The following is a 22,745-nucleotide window of genomic DNA, read 5'->3' as shown; positions in this document are numbered from 1 at the left end:
GGGGTTATTAACCTAGTTTAGGTTACCTTAATCTAACCTGAAAATTAACTTTATGAACAAGGTATATACCACAGCTTAATTAGGTATACACAGTAATATAAAATCAGTTTGGCTATGTGGATACTATGTCTATACTAGCAAATTAAATAGGGCCAAGGCCCATTGTCCAGACCTGGGCAAAGTGGTATAGCACTACTTGTACCCATTTTACTAAACTTTCTTCTCCTCAGAAAAAAGACTTGTCTATGCCATCTTTTGCAAATAGGCTCTAAGTCTTGATACCTGTGAAAAAGTGACCAGGAATTGCCAGAGAAATGATTCCTGGAGAGACCAAATCTGTGTTACAGGCCATGTTAACACTTGACAACTTGGACACTCATGCCTGAGAAGTGGATTGCTATTTTAGTAGTATACACATAGTTTCCAAATCTGATTTCCAAAATATTAATCTGGGACTACATATGATGCAAATTTTCTTAATGAAAGTCTGTGGTTTCCAAAGTCAACATCTTTTTTCAACATTTTTTTTTTTTTTTGTAAAATCAAGATCAGTTGCTCTGCTCAAAATAGAAGAAGTATTTGAAATGGGGTGGATAGGGCTCTGAGACAGAGATATAGAAACTGAAGTAAAGTCTCTTTATCTCTCCTTTATCTGCCACCCTGGCATGAATATTTAGAAATGCCTTTCTAGGAGAATGCATTAACAGTTCTAATTTTGATGGATATCAACTAGGACGTTACCCTTTTAGCAATTTCATTATAATGTAGCAATTTAATAGGCAGGAGAGATTTGAACAGATGAACAATTATACAAGGATAATTTCAGTCATGTGTGCAGGGATATCATTGATACCCTTGAGGATTTGGGTTTGCAGTTACAAGCTAGCCCTAATTACAGGTTTTGTAAGTGAGAATTTTTCTAGTTGCTCCTTTCTGTACTGCAAGCTTTGCAAAAAAGATGTTCTCCTTTCAACTATAACTCACTGTGTGTTGGATTAGCTTCCTACTTATTCAGGAACTTAAATATCCCAGTTTTCATTCTTTATCATGACTTTCATTAAGTTATTATAAAGGGGGAGAAAAAAAAATATTAGCAGCTTACCTTTACTATCAAAACTCAAAAATACGTAAGAAAAAATATGGGTTGAACAAGAACATAAAGTTTTGAAATAATTTACATGTATTTCAGTGTGGTGGTATTACTAACTAGTATCTACTCTTAATGAGTACTAGTCAGTTCTGATGTTGTATTTCCCTTAGCTTCTTCCTTCTTAGTAAGTAATATTCCAGGTTTATTTTTTTTTACACCTGTGTGCCGTTAAGAGTATAGATCTGCAGATTTAAACCCTCTTCCCAGAAAAGGTTCTTCACTCTTTGTATCATTAATCCCTGGAGTTTATCAAGCAGTAAGTGATTACAAAAAGAAAAATACAGTTGAAAATCTTCAGACCTGTCCTTGAACCTCTTTGCTACCTTTAATTCTGTTCTTCCCCTTTCCCCTTTCTACTTCTAACTGCCCTGACTTTCATCCTGTGGCCCTGGACATACTTTTTTCTACTCATTAATCTACCACTTTCCATATTTTTGCATAACACACAAGTCACTTCCTTTCAAACTATTATGAGGACAGATCTAAAAGTTTCTAAATCTCTCATGAAATGGTTTCTCATAACATTTGCATTGTTTTGATTCTAGTCAGAAGGGAAAGATCAAAATTACAAAAATGTTGTAAACTAGAATTTGGTTTGTTAAGGAATGAAGTTCATGATCTAACTCTGATAGCAGTAGACTGGAATTAAGTACTTGGGCGCTCTGAGTTTTTGGTTTAATACACATTTTTACTACCCATTACAACTATCCCAGTTAATGACCAAAAAAAAATTACACTGTAAATTGTGATGTTATAATAGTTTTCATTATCTTGTTGTACAAACATTGTCTCCCTTCAGAATTCTGCCAATCAATTTAACTTTTCTTTGCAACACAATTTTAGGGAACATTTTATTCCCTCATTTTATAAACAGTGAAAATTTTGAGAAGAAGGAAGGAAATGGGAAACTGTTCTTTTTGTGTGATAGAATTAACTACTGTTAGTTGATGAATCACAAAGGTTAAAAAAAATTGTTGAATTGTCTCTTGTATGCAGTGTTTCCTCTTATCTTGGCCATGAATTCAGTAATTAGTTTACTTCAAAACAAGCATTACAGGGTGAAGACCAAAGATAAGTTTCTGAAAGACCTCCCAAAGACCTCCCAAAGTCCGTTACAGCTGAAATGCTTCCTAATATTATGTTGTCTATGTGATCAGAAAAGTGTACAAAAACTTCCTTTTTTTGAAGTAATTTATTTTTTCAGAGTAATCTTAATATTTTTGGTAGGATTTAAAAGAGAAAGGGTGTGTGAGTGTTTGTGTGTCTGCCTGTATAACATGATGACTTTGATAATTGCTAAAATTATTTCAAAATATTTCATGATCTTTTTTATTAAGAAGAAAGACTCTTTCTTTTCTAGAATTAATAATAAAATAAGAAACATTGCATATCCTGAGAAGTAACACCTGTGAAAAAAAATGAATAATCAAATTTAAACTTGCAGAATGCTTCTTAAGATGTGCAAGAAAATATAGTTATTATAAAATTCCAAATAATCAAAAAATTCCAAATAAAGAACCGAGAAAATTTATCATAGGCTTGGTAAGTCATGTAGGTTAAAAACACTTATGTGAAGATGTGTCCTGGTTTCAGCTGGGATAGAGTTAATTTTCTTCTCAGTAGCTGGTGCAGTGTTGTGGTTTGGATTTGGTGTGAGAACAATGTTGATAGCACACTGATGGGTTTGGTTGTTGCTGGGCGATGTTTATGCTCAGTCAAGGACTTTTCAGTTTCTCGGGCCCTGCCAGAGAGAGGGCTGGGAGGTCACAGGGAATTGGGAGGGGACACAGCCAGGACGGTTGACCTGAACTAGCCAAAGGGATATTCCATACCATGGGGCATCATGCTGAGTAGCTGAGTATATCAGCTAGGGGAAGAAGGAGCAAAGGGACATGCAGTATTATGGCATTTGTCTTCCCAAGTAATCATTACGCATGATGGAGCCCTGCAGAAGTGGTGAATTAATTCGTTGGTTTGCTTTGCTAGGGTGCCTGGCTTTACCTATTACATTGTTCTTATCTCAACCCTTGAGTTTTATATTCCTTTCCGATTCTCCTGCCCATCCCTCTAGGTAAGGGGGGAGTGAGTGAGTAGCTGCATGGTGCTTGGCTGCTGGCTGGGGTTAAACCACAATAAGATAATATATTAATTAATAAAGACAGCCTTTCTAACATATACAATGAAAAAATAAGTTATCTGCCAAACATCTATAGTAACCACAACTACATCTCAGGTTCTGTAGAATCCCCTAACACTCACTGGAGAGATGCAGTTACTTCAGGGCTGTCCGTATTAGTAACTTAAACTATACCGGAATGTGAAAAGAGTTTTGGGCATGCTTTTGTTCCATACATTGACCACTCAGGCAGTTCTCACAGAGGTTCCAAACATCCCCAGGACATCCTCTAAAAGCAGTCTAAAGAAGGTGACAGTTTTAAAGGGAAAGAAATTTTATGAGGTGTTATAAGCAGCCACCACCTCCAGAAATTCCAGGGCCTTGTGATTCCTCCTGCCAGGCCACTGGAGCCTATACCCCCAGTTCGATTTCAGTAGCTGGCATCACCCCTATGGGTCCACCCACTAGCTGGCACTTAGTCTCTGCAGCATGCACACATATCAGATAAAGTGTGTGATTAAACAAAGAGAAGTTAAGAAAAGATTTAATAAGAAGATACGAGAAGACAGACAGACGGCAGTAATCAGGTGCAGGGCTTGGTCAGACAAGTGTACTAAGGAGCCATGGTTTACATGTAACCAGCTCCTTTAATAACCTTTCCTGTCTGATCCCTGCTCTGCTCCTCCTCATCCACTTACTCTAGACTTTCTTTGGTAAATTTTGCTAGTCCCACAGACATCCTTTGAGTGTCTCCAATCCTCATGTTCCTGTTGTTTTCCCCTTCTTATCAGTTACAAAGTCCAGCTGGCTCTTTCCAAAGCTGTTCCTAGAGTTTCATAATGGCCCATCAACTAGCAAATAGAAACATTTGATCTTTCCAGTGTCTTTGTTGACTATTGTTTACCAAGATTTTGACTCTGTGTGTTCCTTAAAGGTCCTTTATCAGATGACTTGAAGGGATCAGAAGCTCTCGCAGTCAACACACACTTGCAAGAGAGTTTACTGGAATGAACCTGGCTTTTGTATGTCAGTTGACATCCATGCCTGCAAAAGTTTCTGGACACAGGTAATTTACTATTAATTTACTAGCCTGTGAGTGCTATTCATGAGAGAATTAAGATATTCAAACAATATGTATGTCGAAGAGATATCTAGTAAGTTATATATATGTCATATATATGTATATATATGTATATGTGTATATATATATGTCATATATTTATATGTCATACAAATAGCAATTGAGATTGCTTTTGCAGTCAAGATAATTCTTTTTCTCCATTGATTATAAAAGGAGCTTACATGATATCTAATTCAGAATTTACTTCTACAGTAAATCCTTTAAATTTAATCAAGGGTTTTCATACCATGAAGTTACTGAGGCTACTTGTCCCTGGATGGCCCATACCTGTTCTTACGTTCTCTTTTAGTCTGCAAGGCAATATTGGGTATGAACTGCCTATGCTGTGTGATCCCAGAAGTGCTTCAATCCCTGGAATCACCTGGGAGAAGCAATTGCAAAAAACATCCTCAACAGTAAAGAAAGCCATACTCCACTACTTGGGAAAGGCTCCTGATGCTTTAGTTTGCAGTAAAGACACAGCCCGAGACACCATAGGATAATGAAGCCTGGGTCAATTCTCTCCTTTTTTCCTTTATATAATATTTTTAAAAACTATTATATCTCTAAATTAATCAATTCTGTTCATATTAAAGACTTCTGTGGAAGACATTTCTTCTAACAGTCTGCACTACGTTCTGAAGATGCAAATATCAAAGGCCAATTCACAGGACATATCAGATTTATAATGTCAGCATTCTGCAAGCTTTGCACAGCATTTAAAACATGATAACACTGAGAGTGAAACCAGGAATGGAATACTTACACTAACACCTTTCTATACTAATGGAGTTTTTAAGTGAACATCCTTCAAGATGTCACAGTGTTACTGTCTTCAATTGTTCTTCTGTGTAGCTGCCAATGAAAGACTTGGTGTATTACCAGTTTGAAGCATCAGTTTCCAATACATAACCTATTGCTTATGGTTATATTCTCAAAATTCTTTTATATAATAAGTCTAAAATAGGACATTAAAAACAAACTTATTTTTTAGAAGTTTATTCTGCTTACAAAATGTCAGTTTACACTCTTCTTGTGTAAAAAATGAAATTCTGACAACCCTGAACAGTTGCAATAGTTTCTACTAAAGGTCTGATTTTGAAAGTTATCCCCTTTGAGTACTTCTATGGATGTCGCTGAGGCTATTTGGAGAATAGACACTAATTGAAGTTAGCAAGGAAAAAAATCTGGCCTAAGTATGCGTTTAGTAATTTCTACAATACTTTCCACATATTGCCTAAAGAAACAATTTGGAAAAAATAATAAAAATATATTAAAATACATGTTTAGAATAATTTCTCATTAGAAACAGCTGTTGTTTCTAGGCCCACCAACACACAGCAGACTGTAGGTATTTTAGTCATCTATTCAGAAATCATCTGTCATCTTTTAACTCTTCACCACAGAATCCAGCATCTCATATAATATATTTCATTCTTGTAAGTTCAAAAATAAATTGATAATGTGAATCAAGATTGTTGCTACATCTTATTGAAATGATTTTATGAGAATGCATCACAAATTAGTTACATTTATTGAGCTGATATGTTTTACTCTTTCAGTTTTGGTGCTGAGCTTGCACACTGCAGTACAGATTTGTTTGTCATTATCATCATCCATAAATAAATGATACCTTAAATACTATGTGAGCTGCAGTTTCTTTGATGGATACAAATGCTCAGTGGTAAAGTAGAACAAAGTATGTTTCTAAGTATGTTAAATTTTCTTGTCCAGTGTTTTATAACAGCAATCCTAAATGAAGTTTATACCCTATAAATTCCACGTTTATCTTCCCAAGCAAATTTAGCTTCTATGACATGCCAAAACAGTCTGTCTCTTCTACTGTGTTACATTAAAATTGGTATTTATTGTTCATTTCTTCTTATCTCTTTTGCAGACAATGCAGTAAGGTCCAAATACCAAGTGCAGAATAATGTAAGGATGATACAGTTACAGCTTTCAAATCCAAGAATCTCAGCAAAAGCGTTAATGTATCTAAGACAATAACAGAAAAACATTATTAAGAGTATTGCTGCTGTCCTTGACAGTTTAGGAATCAAAACTTACAAAATGATTGATGCAAATTCAACTGCTGTTCTTTAACATTAACTGTGTACAGCTAAGATCACAATGTACCAAGGACAGAAAAAGTAGAAATATTAGCTACAATTTGTCTGCGATACGTTACAGACTGTGCTATTTTTTTCGATATATATAGTATACTAAATCTAACAAATAGGTAATGAGTCAGTGGTAAAAGTACATTTACTTTTATTTTTAGTTGACGTTGCTTTGGCTATGGTATTCCAAAAGTTTTTTGTTATCTTTTGTAGTCTTGGCTCATATTAATATCCCATAGACAGCTAAATTCAGGATTAGGTATGATGGACAGTGGTACCTCTGCTTTCTCAGACAGTTTTCATATATTTATAGTCTTCAATTTACAAATTAAGAATTTTTGCAAAGTAATAAACTCTGTACTCAAAACACTTGATTATTTTTAAAAACAGACAACTGGTCATCTCTTAAACTTTAATCAATACTGTCCAGTCTTACAGGTACAAAACAATGGTAATAGTTATCAGTTAAAAATTCACCTGACATTGTCTAATAGTGGGATGCTGTGGTGGGTTGTCTCTGGCCAGCAGCTAAGCACCCATCCAGGCACTCACTCACTCTGTCTCAGAAGGATGGGGGAAAGAATCAGATAGATGTAAGATGAAAACTTATGGGTCGATATAATGGTGATTTAATAAATCAGGTAGAGCTACATGTGCAAGCAAAACAAAATGAAGAATGTATTAACTACTTCCCATGCCAGGTAGACATTTAGTCACATCCTGGAAAGGAAGACCTCATTACACGTAACAGTTATTCAAGAAGATAAGCACCATAAACACAAACAACTTTCTACTTCTTTCCTTGAGTTTTTTGTTGCTGTGCACACTGTCATATGGTATGGAATACCTCTTTCGTCGATTTGAGTCAGCTCTTTTGGCCATGTGCCCTCCCAGCTTCTTGCGCACTCCCAACTTGCTTGCTGGTTGGGCAGAGTAGGAAAAAGAAAACCTCAATACTGTGCAAGCACTGTCCAGTAACAGTCAAAACATTGGTGTGTTATCAACACTGTTTTAATCACAAATCCAAAATACAGAACCATATGGGCTCCTTTGAAGAAAGTTAACTCCATCTCAGCCAGACCCAGTAGAGGTGTCAATGAAAATGAATGATAAAATAATGAAAAATAAAAGAAATATGCATAATATTTCAACAGATATTCTTCTGTTCTGTATTTCAACAGAAGCTCTTCCTAGCTTCTAGATAACAGCAGTTCAGAAGCCTTTCAAGCTGAGGATGGTGTGCTCTGTAGGTTGTAACATTAAGTGTATTTTATTTCCATGAGTTGTTTCCAGTGGTTTTTGCGCTGGTGTAACTTCACTTCTGCAAGGGCTTTCATATCTTAATTGTGTATTGTGTAAAGAATCTGCTTTCTTTTTCATCTTGAATTTGGTTTATAGGAGTTCACTGAATAAGATCTTCTGCTGAAAAAATGACCAGTTGTTTCCTATTTCTCATGTTTCTTTGTTATCTCCTGACAATCATTTCTTTTACAGGCTTAAGTGTTATTTTGTTTAGTTTATCCAGTACAAAAGTCTGCCCTCAGTCATCACTGTAATTTTTTTGTTGCTGTTGGTTTTCTTTTCAACTTTATTATATCATTTCTGTATTGGAAGTACTGTGCACTGTATTCCAGGATTTGTTATCTCTGCAGAAGGTTAACAATCTATGTATGAATAAAATGACATAGAAGATAACTAAAGACTGTGTTATAATCCAAGCATCAAGGCAAATTTGAAGGGGTATGTGAAATATTAGCTTTGATAATTTGTGACCATCTAATAAAGGAAAATATAACATCTAAAAGGAAATCTCTTTTCCTTACAAAAAAAAGGACATTTAAAAGACAAATGAATTACCTTTTTTCCCCTTGGCGTTTGGTCAAAATAAATGATAATTTCATAGTTCTCTTATTTTGCCTTAATATTAGATAATATTAAATCTATTAAGCTCTACTGTATTTTTAAGTGTGTTAATTGTCAGCTATTTCACATAACTAGCTTTTTGCTACAGTGTGAGAGGAAAAATATTATTCTTGCATTTGCTGTTAATGGCAGCTGGTGTCCCAGATAGTGCACATTTCTGAGTTCCAATTAAGTTCACTCCATTAAATTGGTCCTAGATAGTGCACTTTCAGCTCTAAGTAGAAAAAATTCAGTTTCTATTTCTTCTGTTCAGCATGAAGTATAAAATAGTTCATAACAATCTGACTTCTCAAGAAAAGGGAAACCTCATATCAAAGTCTTTGCTCTAACAAGATTAAGGGTATTGGTTTTATCTAGAAGCAGGGATGATTTGAAGACATTTTTGAAGTAGAAAGAACCATAGAATGGTTTGGGTTAGAAGGCACACTTTAAAATAATCTAAACTCCCTGCCATGGCAGGGAACACCTTCCACTACATCAGGTTGCTCAAAACCCCCATTCAACCTGACCTTGAACATTTCCAGTGATGAGTCGTGCACAGCTTCTCTGGGCAACCTGTTCCAGTGTCTCACCACCCTCACAATAAAGAATTTCTTCCTAATACCTAACCTAAATTTACCCTCTTTCAATGTAAGAACATTATCCCTTGTTCTGTCACTACAGGCCTTGGTAAAAACTCTACATCCTTCTTGTAAAGTCCCTTTAAGTATTTAAAATCTGCAATCAGTTCTCCCCAGAACCTATTCTCCAGGATGAACAATCCCAAATCTCTCAGCTTGTCTTCATAGGAGACGTGGCCCTCCCCAGTACCCTCTCTAACAGGTCTATGTCTTGTACTGGGGACCCCAGAGCTGGATGCAATACTTATCATAACTCATTTCATATATATGGGTACTAAATAGATTTTAATTCTTTCATAACAAATGTATATAACAGAAAAGGGTTTAATAAAGGGATATTTGTGTTAAGGTAAAAATATAAAGCGGAAGCAGCGCACCACATTTCTTTGGATTGAATTTATTACAGACCCTGCAAGAGCCACAAAACCTAAGCTAACTGTATTGATATAAATACTTATGTTATTGCACTGTAATTTGCATCTAAACAAAACATAGGTTCCCACTTAAACACTAAAACTAAGTTCTCCAAACTTTTAATTTTTATCCCAATATTATAACTTGATCTAATTTATATTGCAAAAAGCAATTTCATTTACTAAATTCCACTTCCATAAAATTGTCTGTGCTTCCTTCTCCTTGGACAGAAGATATAGTTATGGGTGCTATAGCACTAAAAGAACTTTGAGATATTTACTACAATGTACTTAAACAAAAAATATGGAAAAGCATATAAAAACCCATAATATAAACATCAAGAGTCCACTACATTTTTTTTCTTTCATGAATATTTAAAAATATTTTACTTATGATTAAAACATTAGCCAAATCCATTCTTAAAAATTATATATGAACATGGATTTACTTCAAGGTACATTCTTAGTACTTGTCTCTCTGAAAAAAACTTATGCAAGGCAAGTGAAGCCAGACAGTATTTACTTTTCTCTTTGCCATGAACTGAAAAGGCTTAAGGAAAATTAAAGCCAAGCCCTTCTAAGCATGCTTTCCTTGCAAGGACATCTTTTCTTATTGCATTTTAAACCTCACAGACTGTGATTTCAATCCAGCATATTAATCAGGCTTTAGATCACAATTTAAAATTTTCCTATGCAAAGACTGAAGTCCCAAAGACTGAGATGTCACAAATATTTTGAATAAATTGCAAAAGAACTGAAGTCAAGTAAAGAAGGAATGTAATGCCAGTGTCATGACAGAAAGTACTACAAGTTATTTTATGTTTCTTTTAGGAAATATTGAGTACCTTTGATGGCAATCTTCAGATCAAATTTATCTACCTGAAAACGATTGTACTTAGTAAAATGTCAGAAACGTTAGACACAACTATTTGAAAAAATGCACTTACTAATTAAGATATAAACCATGGGAAGGCACTAAACCTGTAAACTAAGACATAAACTAATGTCCTAGTGTCACAGGAAAACAACCAAAACCATGAAGGTCAATCTTCTGACAAGACTTCATTAATCTTATCTTGCCTAAGCACCAAACAAATCTCTGGTCAGGAAATCACTGTTTCTTATGTTAGAATTCAAACACATGTCTAAGGCTTCAGTGGAAACCTCAGGACTGACATGAGGTTGATTTACATGGTTTAAATTGTTCCCATTGGTCTTTAATTGTTTCATTTAGTTGTCTAGTTTAAAATGCTTGCCCAATATGTTACAAGTCAATGAAGAGACACTTGTACCTATAGGTCAGAGCTCATCCTTTCCTTGTATATATAAGACATGGAGAATAAATAACACTTTTGAGAGGCGAACTATAAAACTTACACTAGGTGCCTAATTTTTACAGCGCTAAATGTAGACGAAGCAAGTTCCACCAATAAAGCATACAAATCCACAGACATGTTACAACCCTCAGGTTTCTATGCAAGAAATGAAGGAAAAGGTGAACTCAAAAGGGTATCATAATACCGTGTCAGGATGGAGCACCTGGAAAAATTTTCAACAAAATTGTCAGGGCTGTTTGTGCCCACCACACACACACACACACAGAAATACTGTCATGGTTTAACCCTGGCTGGTAACTAAGTGCCAGCCGCTCGCTCACTTCCCCCTCATCCAGAGGGATGGGAGGACAATCAGAAAGGAATGTAAAACTCAAGGGTTTGGATAAGAACAATTTAATAGGTAAAGCAAAAGCTGTGCACGCAAGCAAAGCAAAACAAGGCAATCATTCACCACTTCCCATGGGCAGGCAGGTGTTCAGCCATCCCCAGGAAAGCAGGGCTCCATCACACATAACGGTTACTTGGGAAGACAAACACCACAACGCCAAATGTCCCTGTCCCCTGTCCGTCCCCAGTCCCTGTTCATCCATCCCCAGTGCCCCGTTAGTTTGTCCTGTGTTCCATCCCCCACCCCACCCACTTCCCCCAGTTTATATACTCAGCATGACGTCCCATGATATGGACTATCCCTTTGGCTAGTTGGGGTCACCTGTCCTGGCTGTGTTTCCTCCCAAATCCCCGTGCCCCTTCAGCCCTCTTGCTGGCAGGGCCCAAGAAACCAAAAAGTCTTTGACTTGGTGTAAACATCACCCAGCAACACCTAAACCCATCAGTGTGCTATCAACATTGTTCTCACACCAAATCCAAACCACAGCACTGCACCAGCTACTGAGAAGAAAATTAACTCTATCCCAGCTGAAACCAGGACAAATACTAAAATATTGGTTTTCTGAATGGTTTCAGAAGAAAATCATAGAAGAAATGAAGACCCAGTTAGTGATGGCTTTTACCCCCTGCCATAACTCTATCAAAGCTTTTCCTAGGGTGTCCATTTTGCTTTTCTAGGTCTACTTTTAGCATTGCATACCTGTACACCCTGGGCTCAGATTTCTGAGAAGGAGGTTACATTCTCAGAAAATTATATGAGGAAGGGCTGTGCAAGAGAGAATTGCAAAACCAAATTGCAGGCAGAAGTAAGATTATTGAGATACACATAGCTGGTAAGTAAAGGATTGAAGAACAAATGTACTGACATGAAAAAGTATAAAAATATCTTAAAAAAGGAAGCAAAACAGGGAATCAGCAGCTTAGCAATACTAAGCATCAGGACATTTCAAATAGCAACAGAGTGTGACCCTTCCCCACCTTACCGGCAAGTGCCTGGTCAACCCCTCTAGTGTCTTATTGGAGGTGATGACAACACTAAAAGCCCAGCTTTACAGTTTATTAGTCTTAGCTGTCTGTTATGTAGGTGTTTCCAGTAGCCTTTTATTTCTGTGTTTAACCTACTTAAACATGGCAAAAGTTGACCAAGCTTGGTGCCCGAGAGAGGCACCAAGGAACCACTCCATCAAAAGGTTTAACCTCATATTAAATATCCATTACTTCACTTCTGTTAAAAGTGTTTTGTATAACAAAAATTAGTTATTAACTGGGTACCAAACATCCTGTTCTTACCAGCTTCCTGAAAGAACATGTGACTTTTTGACTTGTCCATGGAATGCAGAAGAAGCAATTTGGCATAAGCCTTTTTCTTTCCTGCCTCACAAGTTCCTCTGCCAAAACAAAGGGGAAAACAAAGTCATTAAAAATACCAAATGCATTCTGGGGAGAGAAACACACTGGTATCTGTGGTTCAAGCTGACTGCTACAGGCCAGCAATAGCACGGAAGCCAGAAAGCCACATTAGTGAGGTGTTGGGTCAAAGCTAACATGCTCTACAGGGAAACATATAATCACAAACATCTGCAGGACTAAATATATAAATGTTGTGAAAACTTTCATCAGGATTAGAGATGTAAATGATGCTTTAATTGTGTCCATTGACTGAGTGTGACTCAATGATTTATCTGTGCAAGTCAGATTCTGAAAGATAGAGGGAATTCAGGGGAGTGATGTTTTACTTTACATGACAAGTTAAATGTAAGCAATAGACCTGATAAACTGGTAAATGATTCATCCAGAAACAAAGGAGAAGCAAATCATGTTACTTTCATCCACAGAGTATGTTGTTAAACCACCATCTTTTCACTGAGTTTCCTTCAAATTCCTTTATTTCTAATCTTGAAACTGAAATTTAATCATTGCACATTTACTTTTTTTTTTTTTTTTTTTTAAATGAAGGAGTAAGGGTCATTCTTTCATTTGTAATTTTGCACTAATCTCAGTTTAAAATACATGCCAGAATTTAAACAGTCTTTTGGTATGTCTACATCTTCTACATTCCTGTCCTAACATCTTAATCTGCTGTTGAATTTTTTTCAAAGCAAAAGGAAAACCAGCAACTTGGTTTGATCCTATTACTTGTCAGATGAGATTAAATCACTTGCAGACTCCGAACATCATAAAAGTTGAAATGACCATAGAATTATCCTATCAAAATTCTTAGGATCAAACCAGCTGAACTGTAACAGTAGTTGTTTCATATATATATATATATATATATAAAGCAATTGGATCACCACAGCTAATTTGTTATAAAGGGTACTAAACAACATCAAAGTGGATAACAAAACGGCTGTGCTGACTCTGCACCATAGGAAAGGAAACTTCTTACCATCTTAAAACAATTCAATACATTTTCCACTAATGTTATAGTATCCAAACTTAACAAAAATAGTCACAATTTAAATATGTACTTTTAAGGACAGAACTTTTTGTTACACTTTTGCAGGATCTTGGGCTTCTGTTACTCTGATATGATTCTTATGGTGAGAAAAATAAAGAAAATTATGATGCCAAGAAAATATTAACAATGACAATGTTGTATACATCTGAAAACTGTGTCTTTGTTTCCAGGAAATTTTTGTTGTTGTTTTGGTTTGGTTTATAAGTGGATTTGAACAGATAGAGGTGGAAAATATTACAGAATTAGTAATGTCATCCAGTTTATCTTTGTTTTAAAAAGAAATTATTATGTTTCGTGTATTTATCACCAGATAGCAGTAATCAGATTTCAGATAATATTTGTAATTGTACCTAATCAGTAAATAATTCATAAAAATCAAATATTGTTTGTGTAGAATCTAATTGTTCATTTTAGGTGAAAGTTTGGAACTGCTGAGGATAAAGCACAAACTGTCCTTTATGTGATAAAAACATTCTAAATCACAAAGCATTAGTTGAAAAAAGGGAAGAGGTTGGATTAAAACACATATGACTCAATTCAATTGTCTAAACATAGACGTCTCAATCAACTTGGGAGTTCCTAGTATAAACCCAGCTGGCTTTAACCTACTGCTTCAGGAGGACTCTGGTCTCTCACAGGTATTGTGCCATAACTTTCAGACTCATGGAAATGTTTAAACACTGTGGTATGTTTCAGTAGCATTATTTACCCAGATTTACAATGAGTCCCAAATGTCTGTCACAAAAGACGTGGTCAATACTTCCAATACTGTCCAAAACAACCCAACATACAGAATATACCACAGGTAGGATTCAGATACTTCACTATAGATTTTTATACTGTGTGAGATAACGTAAGGTATCCCACAGATCTTCACCTGCAAGTTTCCAGAAGCGTAGTTCCTAGGTCATGCTTGCTAGCTCAATATTTAGAAAAGCTCTAGGATATATCAAAGTGGATGGATGCCAGTGTTTGGCCAGCAATGTTCATCCTTGTATTTCTGAGGTAACTTGGAGTAAATTAATCCAGTTTGATATACATATACATATACATATACATATACATATACATATACATATACATATACATATACATATACATATACATATACATATACATCATATACATCATATGCATCATATGCATCATATACATATACATACTTTTTTTTTTTTTTTTTTTTTTACAGAGTACAGTACATCTTACCTATTTGAAATGCCTGCGGTAGGAGAAGAAAATTCTTTTTCCAGAGATGTCATTATTTCTGTTTCCCTACAAAGGAAGGTTAAGCTATATATCTCAGAGAAGTCTAATAATGAATCCAAAATAGTAACAAAAAAAACCTGTTCAGTTTCTGCAATTTTTAAGGGTTCCTAGAATTTTCTATGTAAGTCCCATAGCCCTGGATGTTTAGCTTCTGAGACTCCGTTTCAACATGTCTGTGCAGGCTGGTGACTAGTTCAGCTCTGAACTACAGTGTTCAGATATGTTGTTCCTCTACACATTAATCATCAGAAGGTTGTCTCAGTGGGCATTTTTAGAGCACGTCTTATCAAATGGACTCCACAAATGTGAACTGACAGTAACTGTCTTCCAAATGTAGCCAGAAGAATCTCATATATATTAACCCCATTCTGTTGATGACTTGCTTGGGATTTAGGAATCTGAGGGCATTCCTCATGGGATACCATGACATTTTAATGTTGAGGGAATAAAAATCTATAAAGCCTTCTTAATCAAAGAATGCTTGAGCTACCAAATCAACGTGGAGGTCACTCTTCTTCTGTCTAAGTTATGTTTCAATAACAAAACAGTGTTTCAGGTTTTTTTGACCAAAGAGAAGGGAAGCAAAAGGTTAACTGTAGCCAGATGGTTATAACACTGGCATTGCAGTAAGTCTTCAAATTATTTTTTTAAAGCTACTTGGTTTTTCACAAATGGAAGATTTTCACATAAAAAGGAGAGAACAGATTTCCCTCTTTCCTGTGCTTTCAAATTATTTATATCCTAGGGTTGGAGGATAGTTGTTATCAAATTCCTTTTTTAATAATAATATATAAAAAAAAGAAAGTATACAAGGAAACTGAACAGTATAGTCCTGTGAGAAGATATAAAGATATATTTGTAGATGACCCCTGTATCTGTTTGCCTAACTTAGTCTTGACAACCTTTGAAGAGTGAGATTTTACAAGTCCCTAGGTACTCTTGTTGTCATGCTTAAATCCTCATTCAGAAAATCTTTGTTTTGTTTGGGTTTTTTTTTTTTCCTGTAATATCTAACCTTATTCTATGTAAAAGTACAATAATTTCTTGCCTCATCTCAGTGTACAAGGACATTTTATTGATTTTCCCATTTTAACAGTTTATTTTTAAAAAAGTTGCCATGTTTTCACCCCATTATTTTCTTTTTAGCTACTTTCCTCCTTTTTTATCTCCTGCCCAACAAGACAAATTCCATCAATGGTTAATCATGAATGTGGCTTTCCAAACTTCTGATGATTCTCTGGTTTCTCATTAAGACTCAATGATTTACTAGGAGCTCTTTACAATGTAGAGCTAACATTACATCTAATATTGCAGCTAATTATTTATCAATATCATATAAATATTTCATTATCAAACTTTACATTTTATATGACTATTAGTGTTAAAATAAGATTATTTATTCTATTTTGCATTGACATCACATTTTTGACTCTTTTAGTCTGAGGTCTACTAGTATCCAGAAATGTAAAGTTGTTTTGGCCACGTTGTTTTTTATTATTTATGCATTTTGTTATCACATATAATACTTATTTTTGTCTTCATTGATTTAATTTTTGTAATGTAAGTTATGATCCTATACTTTAAAAGTACTTTCCATTTCTTCCAATTTTTTGTCATTATTTGTCATCATTGTATGTTCTCTCATTCTTTTATGAAAAGTATTTAGTGGAAGTATTTTAGAGAACTGGGCCTTGTTCTCATGGTGTAAATCTAATTGCCTAATTTAAACACAAACAGATATAATTCCATAGGCTTTTAGAAGTTCCTTTTCTAAGCAGGCAAGGTGAAGGTAGAGACAAGAGAGTCCATATAGCACATATGAGCAGAGATTATGCTCACATATAGAAGAGTTCTTTGAATAACTAAGTAAATGAGAAAGGGATAGCCTAATAAGCTACATGGACAAATAAAAGATATTATTGTACCCAATCACATTATGCACACCAAACAGTAGTACTGGTGATAAATAGTTACCAGCAGCACTCCAAAAAAGATTTGTCTCCCCACAGGAGAAATAACACCCTCAGGGTCTATGAGTAGTTCTCTGAGTAATTCAATTAATTTCAAAGTCATTCATGCAAACTCTTTAAAATTATATGTTAATACCTTGAATTCACATCTCAAGTTTCAAACTATACAGATATTTAGTTACTAAAAATAAAATGGAGGCTGAAAAATTAATTATATTTAAAGAATACCAGCAAAATTTTATTCTGTGTCTATCCTGTGCATCTTCTTTTACTGTATTCATTTATCTTTCACCTCTATGAACATAATACTAATCATGTTGATAATGTAGAATTTTTATAATGTTACAGCTTAATCGTAGGAATAATGTTAAATTAGTGTTTGCATGAGAAAAGTATGAAGGCAGCAAAAATAGTTGGTTTTTTCTTAAAAAAACCAACAACAAACAAACCTTCCCAAAAGGCATAATTATTCTTTCAGCAATAAAAAGAAGAAACCTGATATTGATTTGACTTGCTATGTCAAATACTGGAAATTAGTTTATTGAAGTTTATGAAATGAAGTTGTATTGGTCTCACAATAATTAAAACTGGGGGTTTTAATTAAATTTTGCGGTGATTTCATAAGAATTCAAAATGAAACTTGATCCTAATCTAATGTAACTATTTCTTGGGAAGTTTTCAGGATGAAAATGTGTTTATATTTTATCTTCTTTTATTGAAGTTAAAAGGAGGGGGAGAAATAGATGGAGAACTATTTGCCCTCTTTGTAACTAGCATACTATTTTTTCTAATCAGTGTGATCAAATATGTAAGCCCATGAATGAAATTAAGACCTGAATACAACGAATCATATCAATGGATTATTTGAAGTACTCTTTCCTGTAGATATTTTGTGAGTGGCTGCATAGAATATTTCAGAAATAACTATCCTGATATTACTCAAAAATCCCATGAAATATGCCTTGTTTCTCCCTTGTTAAGTTTCACAAAGTGATTTGAAAACTGACAAAAACATGGTAATGCAAGGCACCCACTTTATGCAGCCATGGGTAACTGGCTCAGGAGGTAGTAAATGGTCAGGAGATGCTATAGTATCACACATGATATACTTACACATGTGTAGTCATTTATGATTCAAAGATCCCACTGATAAACTGTTGTTTAACAAAATAATACGACCAAACATCATAGTGCTTTCCAACCTTTGATAGGTCCTAGCAAAAACTCTTTGCTAGGCACAATTGTTATAAATGATAACAATTAAAAAAAAATTTATTTTGGGTTCAATCAATTTAGGTTGAGAAACAGTAAGAAAAAACAGCTCTGGGTGCGCGGAGAACTCAATTAGTTCCACCACTCGCACACCTGAGCCCTAAAAGCAGCGTCTTTTATCCCCGGATCTTGACCAATCTCTTCTCGCCGGATGTTCGTCCTGCTCTTTCCCCACTGGGTCGTTAGGGTACACCTTCTCCTTCTATTGGCTCTCCTTTGGCGCGCTTTTTCAAATCTCAAGGTCTTTGTCTCTGTCGTGGGCCTTCTTCTCTGGCACGGTTTTGCTTTCCTTATCTGCTTTGGCAGGCTTTTCCAAGCAGCGATTGCCTCAGGGGAAGGGGAAGCCATCCCATTGTCTCAAAGGAGAACCACACGTGCCCACTCACCACAACTGCGATACAGGTCCCAGATTTACACAGGGTACAACAGTTACACTTATCACAGTACATTCTATTTTTGACATGGATCATGACTGCGTTTATCACACTATGGAACAATTTTCAGCAAAGCCTGCAGTATACTCCAAGTAAGTAATGGATAACACCAATGGATATTGATTGGACAAGTTCAGTTTTGTAACCAACAAGTTCTGCTTGTTAGGAAAGTTCTAGGGAGTAACATTCAGTCTTGTTATGTATTCAAAACTAATGAGTTCTGAATACAAACAGCCCTAACTCAGAGACAGAGGTGCAGCTGTATAAACACAGAAGCCTAGTGCTAGGGGAGAATCCAGCAGTGTCTGTCCTGGCACCCAGCTGTCACACCACAACTTTGGTCCACTGTATGTCCACTGGTCGCACAGACATGGATCATGGAAATTCCAGGACATCTCAGATGTTATTGAGGGCCTGTGTCTGGGCAACTGAACCAAAGCCTAAATTACAGAAGAGAAATTATACATATAAGGGGACTGTAAGTAATTTAAAAGATAAAAAAGGAGGGAAAATGTGGAGAATCATGAGAAAAACAAGGGTTGGTTTCAGATCCAGACTCAGACACTCATTTTGCAGGGCTTACAATGCAGATACTTAAATGTGACCTCTAGTACTAAGCTCACAAAGAACCAGTGAAGATCTTGTTCCTAGAGTTAATGAAAGTGTGGGAAGCTGAATATTCAGCTTAACCAGAAGACACATCTGATCAGTTGAATCACTCCACTAAACAGGGCTAAGGTTTATTTCCTGAGTACAGACATTCAGTGTTTTTTTGGATGTTAGAAATCAGAGACAGCTGCATAAAGCTGTCAGATATGAGACCTGGCAAGCTGAGGGTAGGTGGGGACCTTAATTGTCACTTTAATGGAGTCAGTGGATCACTATTTTTAGACAATTGAGTCCTGTCTCTAGTTCACATGTAGATGTCTATATTTAGGTGTTCAGAATCTCATTACATAAACCAAAACTACAGCAGGTGTAAATTTACCATGTGATTTAAATAAATAAATCCTAAGTAAATACTGAAATAAATAAATCCTAAATAAATACTTCTGAAGGAAAAGTGTAAAGACATATCAAAGGAAACTTAAAACATGCATCTCACTTATTCTGTATTTCCTTTCTTAATTCTGTCCCTCTAGCAATATCTTAAAAATTCCACAATCCACAAACAAGTTTCTTGCTTTAATTGCAACATGCTGTACGGTAGAGTAAGCATCCATTTTATTGTTGTTTTTTTAATAAGCAAAATAATTTTTGGGAGACATATGCAATTATTTTGTATATAACTTTTTGATGACAACATTAAAAAAAAAAAACCCTATTATTATACGATGTTAATTTTTTTTTTCTTTCATCAGTTGCATAAATTGGTGAGTAAGGTAGATTTGAGCGTAGAATCTGTAAATCGGTTTACAGACTTTCTGAACTTCTACTAAATGAGGTACAGAGTAAGTCTACAGAGTTTCACCCCTACCAAGAAGATCCGGCAGTACTTATCTGGCTAATGGCCAGACAATAGCATAAATGGTCTTTGAGAGGTTATGTAAATTGGCATGCATACCAGAGGACGGGTGAATGTCCCAAGTATTTAACAGTCTTTAGAATTAAAGACCTTGCCAATTCCTTATCACTTCAGATATATAATTGCCTTGATTTACATCAAGAAGACAAGTAGTCTTGTTTCACTGTAGAGGAATGAAGCTGGGTTAATTAGCATTGATAATATACAACTGTGGACTGGCTTCAGGGGTGTCGGGTTGGCTGTTGTAGATAAGTGCAGCTGTGGCTGGTTCTGTTAAGTGGTTGGGCAGCCAATAAAGAGGGAGCAGTCAAGGAAGAGAGGGGAGGAAGATGTAGAGAGAATACATGTACTGGATGAGGGGAGACTAGGAGAAGGCAGTAGAGGGACTGGCATGAAGAGCATTGTTGGTATGAGATGGTAAAAGACCTTGTTGTAGCCAACTAGTTTGGAGAGTTCTGTGACATTTCACTTTTTGCACATAAAAGCTGAATAAATGTATTTTTAATCCATAGCCAATATTCTTTAGACTGTTTGTTTAGTATTTTATCAGAGAAGCTTTAATGATTCAAGGCTAGTAGCATTTCACCACCTTTGTGCACCAACCAACAGCACAATTTACAATGTATGAATAAATCTTATCACTTCAACATGATAAGCTCTTACTTAGTGTCTCTTTTACAGTCATTGGCTGCACAATTAATTTGATAAAGTGTTAAAATATGATTTTTATTTTTAGTTGAATAAGAAGTAAACAAATGCCTATGTGTATTTTATATATAGAAATATGTAGATATCACTGTAGAGATGAATAACTTTTCAATCAATTCATTAGTCTGAGAGTCAGAGAAAAAAAATGTGTGGAGTTTCTAGTTTTTCGTAATCCTTTTTATAACCTTTGTCCTAAAACAGGGTTCCCAAACTGTTGTAGGACTGTCACAGCAAAGTGAATCCTGCTGAAGACCTAGATGCTCCTGTTTTTTTATGGATGCTGCCTAGGATAATTACTGTAGTGCTGGCTGTTGGTGCTGCTACCATTGTCAGTGACATTTAAGTGCAGGAAATTTTGATATTTAGGTGTGGGAAGGTTCCATAAAGAGACTTAACAATTTAATACTTGCATTAATAACAACTAAATATTATCTTACCTAACTCCACATGCTCTGGTGTAGAAAAAACATAGCAAAACTAATCTCTTGAATTTTCTAGTCAATGCATTCCTTAAACGTAAGTGCTTAATATAATTTTTAAGACTATGGTGTCTGAGATACTTATATGAGCCAAGCAGATATCACACAGGACCTAAGGGAGAGCCAAACCCTGCAAAATGACAGATGGAGGCCAGAGAGATACCACAGGGCATCTCAGATGACATTAGGTGCCTAAATATGGGCAATTGACTTAGGTCCAGAGCAAAATAGGAAGGTTAGGGCATGATTACAGTTGGACTCAATGATATTGGAGATCTTTTACAACCTAAACAATTCTATGATTCACCTGACTTATTTGAGACATCTCCATTAAGATGAAATTACCATCTGCCCATTGGCCAAACCGTCAGCTTTAATCCAGCTCATCAGTTTCCCATAGAGAACGTGGACAAAGTCAAACTTTCAAGGCAATATGTTCAAAAGTGGGGAGCACAACTCTTCTAGATGGTATAAGAGGTATACTTGGCCAAGCCACAATCAAGCACCATGAAGTAAAATATAAGGCTTGCTGTAGGGCTATCCCTAAACTGGGAAGACAGTGATGGAAGTATTTGTGAAAATTTTGATAGCTAAAGTTGCAGCTAAAAAGTAGTTACCTGCACTGTAATAATCACAACTGATGTAAACACAGATTTAACACAGCAATGCAGCTAAAACAATACAGGGCTTAGGATGGTCTTACAGCCAAAGTGCCTCTTTCGATCCCTTTTTGAGGGAGTTTTATGGGCCATGAAAAATCTTTGTAGCTCTGCTGTCAGTATGTGATGTCCTAGTGTTACCTTCCCAGAAAACAGTCATCTTGGAAACCACTGAGTGTAAGAAGATGTTTAAGATTACACATAGTGAAATCGTTTGGTGTTTTATCCTGAACTAGAGCTAAATATCATTTTTCTCTCAAGATTCTCAGCAACAGCACCTCTGAAAAAGTCAGACATCACAGTCATGCTGGCCTTTCCAGCAAAAAAGAAACAAGATATTGATGGAGATCAACAGCCCTCAGTATTTCCAAGAAGAGAGGCTTAGAGACATAAAGCAACACTCATACTAATGTAGCCAGGTAGTCTCTGAGAGTCTGTAGTTTCCAGAAATGGCTGCTCCCCGGGAAGATATACTGGTCTACTCAATATAACAGTGTTTTCAAGATGCTGTGTCTTACTGGAGTAATTTTGAAAACAGCAGTTGGAACACAGAGGCTAAATATACAGCATCCTGACAGCTTCTTAATATATTGTGTGCTTCAAAAGAAAATCATAGTACACCAAAAATATTTCATACACGGAATAAAAATGGAGTACAAAAGTTTCAAAGCCATAAAAATGTCATTATGCTTTCCTAATTCTCTGAATATGCCATGAAAATGACACCCAAAATAATAGAATCTACTGTAGTCAGTGTTTTCCCTCTGGAATGGCCTATCTGTCAT

The sequence above is a fragment of the Falco rusticolus genome, chromosome 2 (genome assembly GCF_015220075.1).
Source record: "Falco rusticolus isolate bFalRus1 chromosome 2, bFalRus1.pri, whole genome shotgun sequence".
NCBI classification, from domain to species: domain Eukaryota; kingdom Metazoa; phylum Chordata; class Aves; order Falconiformes; family Falconidae; genus Falco; species Falco rusticolus.
The sequence above is the reverse complement of the archived record's forward strand: the minus strand, read 5'-3'. Positions refer to the sequence as shown.